General features: G+C 38.1%; 1 long non-coding RNA gene across 1 annotated transcript; it reads right to left on the bottom strand.

Annotated features, from left to right (window-relative positions):
* Positions 1-6,019: 6,019 nt before the first annotated feature.
* LOC144999300 (uncharacterized) lies at positions 6,020-7,048 on the bottom strand. Its single transcript, XR_013660817.1, has 3 exons — positions 6,809-7,048; positions 6,284-6,315; positions 6,020-6,120 (listed from the first exon to the last, which is right to left on the bottom strand). It is a non-coding gene; the product is annotated as an uncharacterized LOC144999300 (long non-coding RNA).
* Positions 7,049-7,263: the final 215 nt, after the last annotated feature.

Below are 7,263 nucleotides of genomic sequence, written 5' to 3'. Positions count from 1 at the left end.
GAAAGGAATCATTTATGGTGTACGGGGACAAACGCAGAGTGAGTTCTGGAATCATCTCCTTGATGAAAGCCAAGAAATGTTTGTCCAAGGGATGTGCATCGTACTTGGCATTCGTAATCGATGCTAAGAAAGAAAAGAAAGAGGTGCAGAATATACCGTTTGTGTGCGATTATCCGGAAGTCTTTCCCGAAGATCTTCCCGGATTACCACTTGATAGGCAAGTAGAATTTCGTATAGACTTATTACCAGGAACAACACCGATAGCAAAGGCACCTTACCGATTAGCACCGACGGAGATGAAGGAGCTCATGACGCAACTTCAAGAGCTGTTAGACAGCGGTTTCATTCGATCTAGTTCATCACCCTGGGGAGCTCCGGTGTTATTCGTGAAGAAGAAGGACGGAAGCATGAGGATGTGCATAGACTACCGAGAGTTGAATAAGGCAACGGTGAAGAACAAGTATCCATTGCCAAGGATTGATGATCTATTCGATCAGCTGCAAGGTTCGAGCTACTTCTCAAAGATCGATCTTAGGTCAGGATATCATCAGTTGAAGGTGAGAGAGCAGGATATTGAGAAGACTGCATTCAGAACAAGATATGGACACTACGAGTTCTTGGTTATGTCATTCGGACTAACCAATGCTCCCGCAACATTCATGGATTTGATGAATAGGGTTTGTAAACCATTCCTCGATAAATCTGTGATAGTGTTCATCGACTACATTCTCATTTACTCGAAAAGCCAGGAGGAGCATGGCAAGCATCTACGAGAAGTGTTGGAGGTGTTAAAGAAGGAGAAGCTTTTTGCAAAGTTCTCCAAATGCGACTTTTGGATACGGGAAGTCCAATTCTTGGGTCATGTTGTTAACCAGGAGGGAATAATGGTTGACCCCGCCAAGATCGAGGCTGTATTGAAGTGGGAACGTCCGAAGAGTCCCACAGAGATTCGAAGCTTTCTAGGATTAGCCGGATATTACCGACGATTTATCCAAGGCTTTTCTTCGATAGCTGCTCCATTAACAGCTTTGACCCATAAAGGAGCTACGTATACATGGAGTGAGAAACACGATGAGGCGTTCGAGAAGCTAAAAAAGAAGTTATGTGAAGCACCGATACTTTCTCTACCCGATGGAGTCGAAGATTTTGCAGTTTATAGTGATGCATCTGGAGTCGGGTTGGGTTGTGTTCTGACCCAAAGAGAAAAGGTGATAGCATACACATGTCGACAATTGAAAGAGCACGAAAAGAACTACCCCACTCATGATCTGGAGTTGGCAGCGGTAGTATTTGCCAGATATGGAGGCATTACCTCTACGGCACGAAGTGCAAGCTCTTCACTGATCATAAGAGCCTCCAATATCTCTTTAATCAGAAGGAGTTGAACATGAGGCAACGACGCTGGCTAGAACTTCTCAAGGACTACGACTGTGAGATACTTTACCACCCAGGTAAAGCAAATATTGTTGCTGATGCTCTCAGTCGGAAAGTCAATCTTGAAAGAAAAAGGCCAAGAGCGTTAAGAATTGAAGTCGTCTCGATGATTGTGGAAAGTATCAGGAAAGCTCAAGAAGAAGCCTTAGAAAAGAATGACCGAAAGGAAGAACGTTTGGGAAAAACGTTAGTGTTCGGTACGAACAGTCGAGGACTGAATGTATTCCAAGATCGAATTTGGGTACCTAAGACGGGAGGAATAAGAGATCTTCTAATGGAAGAAGCACACAAGACCATGTACTCGATTCATCCCGGTAGCACTAAAATGTATAGGGACCTAAAACCCTACTACTGGTGGCCGACGATGAAGCTCGATGTTGCGAAGTATGTGGCTGAGTGCGTAACATGTGCGAGGGTTAAGGCACAACATCAAAAACCGTATGGGAGTTTAGAACCCTTATTTGTACCCATGGGAAAATGGGAAGACATCACCATGGATTTTGTGACTAAACTACCCAGAACGAAGAATGGTCACGACATGATTTGGGTAGTCGTGGATCGTTTCACCAAGAGTGCACACTTCATAGCAGCCAACGAGAAGTGGTCTATGTATAAGCTCGCAAATGCTTACGTGAAGGAAATTGTAAGACTTCACGGTGTCCCTCTTACTATTGTGTCAGATCGTGATAGTCGTTTCACATCGAGGTTTTGGAGGAGTCTACAAGAGGAGTTGGGTACAAAGTTGTGTTTGAGTACTGCTTACCATCCGCAAACTGATGGTCAGAGTGAAAGAACGATTCAGACGTTGGAAGATATGCTGAGAGCATGTACCCTCGAATTCCAAGGGAATTGGGACGAGCACTTACCTCTGGTAGAATTTTCCTACAACAATAGTTTTCACTCGAGCATCAAGATGGCTCCTTATCAAGCCTTGTATGGGCAGAAGTGTCGTATGCCGTCTTGTTGGCTTGAAGCTGGAGAGAAGCAGTTTATGGGCCCTGAGATAGTCCATGAGACTGCTGAAAAATTGAAGGTGATTAGGGAAAGAATGTTAGCAGCTCAGGATCGTCAGAAGAGCTATGCCGACAAGAAAAGACGACCGATAACCTTCGAAGTTGGGGATTCCGTTTTACTTAAAGTCTCACCGTGGAAGGGACTTATACGATTTGGGAAACGAGGAAAGTTGAGTCCAAGGTTTATTGGACCATTCAAAGTTCTTCAGAGGATTGGGAACCAAGCTTACAAGCTGGAATTTCCCGAAGAACTCAATGGTATTCATAACACCTTCCATGTGTGTTATTTGAGGAAATTCATGGGAGATGTTCCCGACATAATTCCAATCTCGGAATTAAGGATGGATGAGAATAAAAGGTTGATCGAAGAGCCTGAGGCAAGTATTGACCTTAAGACTAAGAAGTTACGACGCAAGATGGTCGACTTGGTGCTAGTCCGATGGAAACATTCGAATGGGCCGAATCTCACTTGGGAAACAGAGGATGACATGATGAGTTGCTATCCACATCTGTTTGCTGATGCATGATTCCGGGACGGAATCATCCTAAGGGGGTGAGAATTGTAACGCCCAGATTTTCAGGGCTAAGCATTTTTGTCAATGTAATAGTCTAGGTCAACTATTGTAACTCTTTTTGAAGTAATAAATATGAAATATTTGAGTATTATGTGAATTATGTGTGTTTATGTGTTTATTATTTAACTATAAATGTATAATTAATAAAGAATAAAAATGAGCGTCAAAATTAAAGTGTGAGATAATCCCGATATCTCTACATAAAGTTGTAGAATATGTCTCAAGGTTTCCGTACATATAAAGAATGCCGAAATCCGAGCTATAACGAAGAAGTTATGACCCGCCGAAGTTTTACGGCAAAACCGGCACGACACCGGGAGACGTAAATAGTGAATTTACGATAGAAGACTTTTTAGCCTTAGCAATCTAAACAAAAGTTGTAGAATATGTTAAACTAAGAACATCAATAAAAAGAACGCCCAAATCTGACTTCGTATGAAGAAGTTATGATTTTTCTAAGATTCGGCTTAGCAGTGCACGGCCTGAAACTCGAATTTTAGTTCGAGCGGTTTTTGGCTTACGCAACGTAAATGAGAGTTGAAGATCTCATTAATAGGAAATCAACGGTAAAAAGACAGACAAAAACAGAGTCCGTATGTAGAAGTTATTAATTTTACGCAGACGTTTAACAGTATAATCTCCTTGTACTGTTAAATTTAAGATCGGTCGAGAATTAGCTGACGGTGTCAAAATGAAAGTTGTAGATCTTATTATTACCTACGCGTGGATATAAAGAACGTCAAAAACGGAGGTCGTATGTGAAAGTTACGGATTTTAGAAGTCGGAGGTGTGCTGTGCGAAAATGGGTGATGTGGCACAATCTTGGCCATTGCTTTCTCCCCAAGGCTTGCCACCAGATGGTGACATGTGGCACCAAGTTCAGCCACATTTCACCCTATAAATACCACCTCTCCCACCCTCATTTTCTTCACACCTTTCCCATTCTTTCTTCTCTTTACTCTCTCTCTCTTTAGAACCTCTCTCTAGCCCCGAAATCCCCCGAAAAGCCTAGGGAACCTCCCTAGCACGAGGCGGAAGCCCCGGAGTGCTCGAAGGCTCTGAGAAGAAGAGCTTTTCGGCTCGGGAACACTGCTCCAAGCAAAGCCTGGTTTTCTATAAAACCCGCTGTAAGTGAGCTACGCCTATGCTATTTTTAATATAACTTTTATTTAATTATAGTAACGTTATTAGGAACTTATAATAAATACTTGGGCTATTATTATGGGTTATATAAGTATTTTTTTGACGCTTATATAATAATAATAATAATAGCTAGACTATTAATTAGTCTCGACGAATAATAAACTAAACTCTAGTGGTAATAATAATAGGTTTCGTCGAAGAAAAATTCTTTTTAAGAAGCGAAGCGCTGTCTGAGTTCGGAATCACCACCTTTTCCGGTGAGTGCATAGTTACTTTCAGCTTACACATAGATATGAAGTATTTTATATAAATTACGTGCTATGTGTGCATATTATCTGAATACTTGCTATCTACGTTAGATGAACGTTGTTATACATGTTTTCAATGATTTAAACTGTATATGTATTTTATATCTACGAAAATGTTGGGGTAAAACATGGGTAGATGTAATAGGTGATGTGTGATAAAATGATGAGAGGCCTCGATGTTGTTGTTGTTGATCCAGTCATCTAGCGGAGTATAGATGACGACCACGGACTCTTCTAGACAGTCCAATGGAACACTAGCAGGCTCGCAACCTGTAGGTGTTGTGAACAATGTGTTCACCGGTGTACTCCATCCCCCACATGGTTGCCTATTAGGACATTTACTGCTGAGGAATCCCCTTAGCAGTAGTGTTCGTCCCGATGATGATCCTTAGGCTAGGTCCCTTATGATAGGTGTTTAGGGACGTAAAGTGAGGATAACGGGAATGGGTAATCGGGTTATTGTTGATTGATGAAATTAATAAACTTATTTATTGTGGGTTGAAAACCCTATGTGCTCACCAGGCTCCCAAGCCTGACCCACTCAGTTTTATGCATTACAGGTAGTGGCGCATGAGCATAGGTGTGATGTTTTGGACGAGGGATTACGGATATAGGCCTGTAGATATGAAATAATGTAGTAAGGCTTATATTGTACTGTTTATACTTTTGATCTGTACGAACATGACATCCCAAGTCTTTTAATGAAATACATTTCTATGGAAATGCTTTTGATAAATCTTTATCATATTATTGTTTTGGGACAAATTCCGCAACCCTTTTATTAAAAGATAACTCTGATTTTGAAATAAAGTATAAACAAAACCGGTCTTTTCTGGCCGTGATTTTGGGGATGTCACAGGTTCACTGCCTTTCGTGTGTTTAATTTGTGTTTGAAGTAATAGGATTAAAACTAGTGCATTTTACACACATCAGTGATATTATAATAAAATGGTATTACTTATTTATTTGATTGTTTTTCATATATTTTATTCTATTAGAATATATTATAACATGTATTATGTTCTTTATCAAGAAAATTTAAATATAAAAGAACGAAGGATGTGAAATTAAATTCGAAAGCAAATCTCACATCTTCTTTTTTTCTTCACTACATCATTACTCACAAAAAGTAGTGGCAAGGCTACATACATCAAAGGTGGGTCATTTGACCCACCTATTTTCTTTTATAAAGGATTATATAAAAACATAAATTGTGAACTACCTTAAATATTTTAAATGAACCACCTTAATGTTTTGGGCAAAGATTTTCAAAACCTATCTTTTCTTTTTTATCGGTTTCAATTAAATAGTGAACCCTGTTATTTTACGTTCTAGACTCGCCACTGATAAAAAGTGGAACGAGAGATAAGGACAGAGATATGATATTTTCATATAATCATTCTTGAATCCCCGGTTGAAGAATAATAACATTCTAATATATTCTTATACTTTCAAACTAAAATACAAATTCATATGTATTCTTACAGGCTAGTAGCCATATACATTTTAATATAGTTATACATATCCTAAAAGAATATCAACAAAAATGAATAAAATTCCTAAAAAATAACAACATTCTTAAACTGTGAGTGTGATTAATATTTGATTCATTCTTCAAGTTACTCCAAACACATTCTTCCATCAATTCTAATCACAAAAACAACAAAAACTATGAATGGTTAAAACATGTTACTTGCAATTCCTACCTCTAGATATATTATAGCAGAATACATAGAATATGGTAGATTACATAGAATACATTCTGAAAGAATATGCTAAAATTTTGATTCTGGAAGAATATTGCACATACCTTCTTTGCTTGTGCTCCTTCAATGCTTTACACTGTAAGTTACAAATCAACAACACAATTAGTTACTCAATTTTAATGACATGAGGTAACCTAAATTAATTTCATGACCATTCTTTCAATTAGGCATATTAAAATTATATATCCATGTGATGCGAGATTTGAACCAAACAAGATTAGTGCACTTTACAGAAACATAAAACAGAAACTAAAACAAATATAATTGAAAGGTAAACAACTATTTCAAAAAGTAAAAATAAAACCATTCCTCAAAATATAAGAACTATCTACACTAATTAACAATTCACTTAGGAAATAGAGAAGAGTTTTTAATGGAGAAGTGACCAATTAAAAAGTAAATCTTCATTTAGGCATTTGGTCAAACACTTGGTGTTCGGAAAAAAGACTCAGATAACTAAAAGCACTCTTTGAGAAACTCATATTATTATCAGCAAATAAATGGTCTGACTGAAATCTATTAGAAGAGAAGCGAGAGAATGTGATATTGGATCAGTTTATAAAGTTTACCTTATGATTTTTGGTGCATTCACTCTACATCAAACGGATGAATATGGGTAGGTATGGTCAACCAACTCATTGGGTGGAGATCAATCCTCCTTCCTTGAATCGATTTTCAGGTATGGATGTGGAAACGAGATGAACAGAAAATTCAAGAATAAAAATTAAAAATAGGGTGATTACATTTAGCTATGCCTCTTTCTCTGTGTCTTTTGCTTTCTAATTGTTCTCTGCAATGGTGGTCGATGTATCACTAGGTGAAGAAAAAAGAATATAAAAATTAAAAAGAATTATCGTGTGATAGAATATAAAAATTAAGTCAACCTATTTGTTTTATTTCCATAATTACATGGATTTCATTGAAAGATACCATTAATTGAAAGTGCAAAAAACCCACACACACACACACACAATTGTATAAAGGGAATCGATCAAGAATGTATTCCTAATGAGAATTTGTTCTC

Source organism: Lactuca saligna, chromosome 1 (genome assembly GCF_052625555.1).
Source record: "Lactuca saligna cultivar CGN05327 chromosome 1, ASM5262555v1, whole genome shotgun sequence".
NCBI lineage: Eukaryota > Viridiplantae > Streptophyta > Magnoliopsida > Asterales > Asteraceae > Lactuca > Lactuca saligna.
This window is presented reverse-complemented; position numbering and strand designations above follow the sequence as displayed.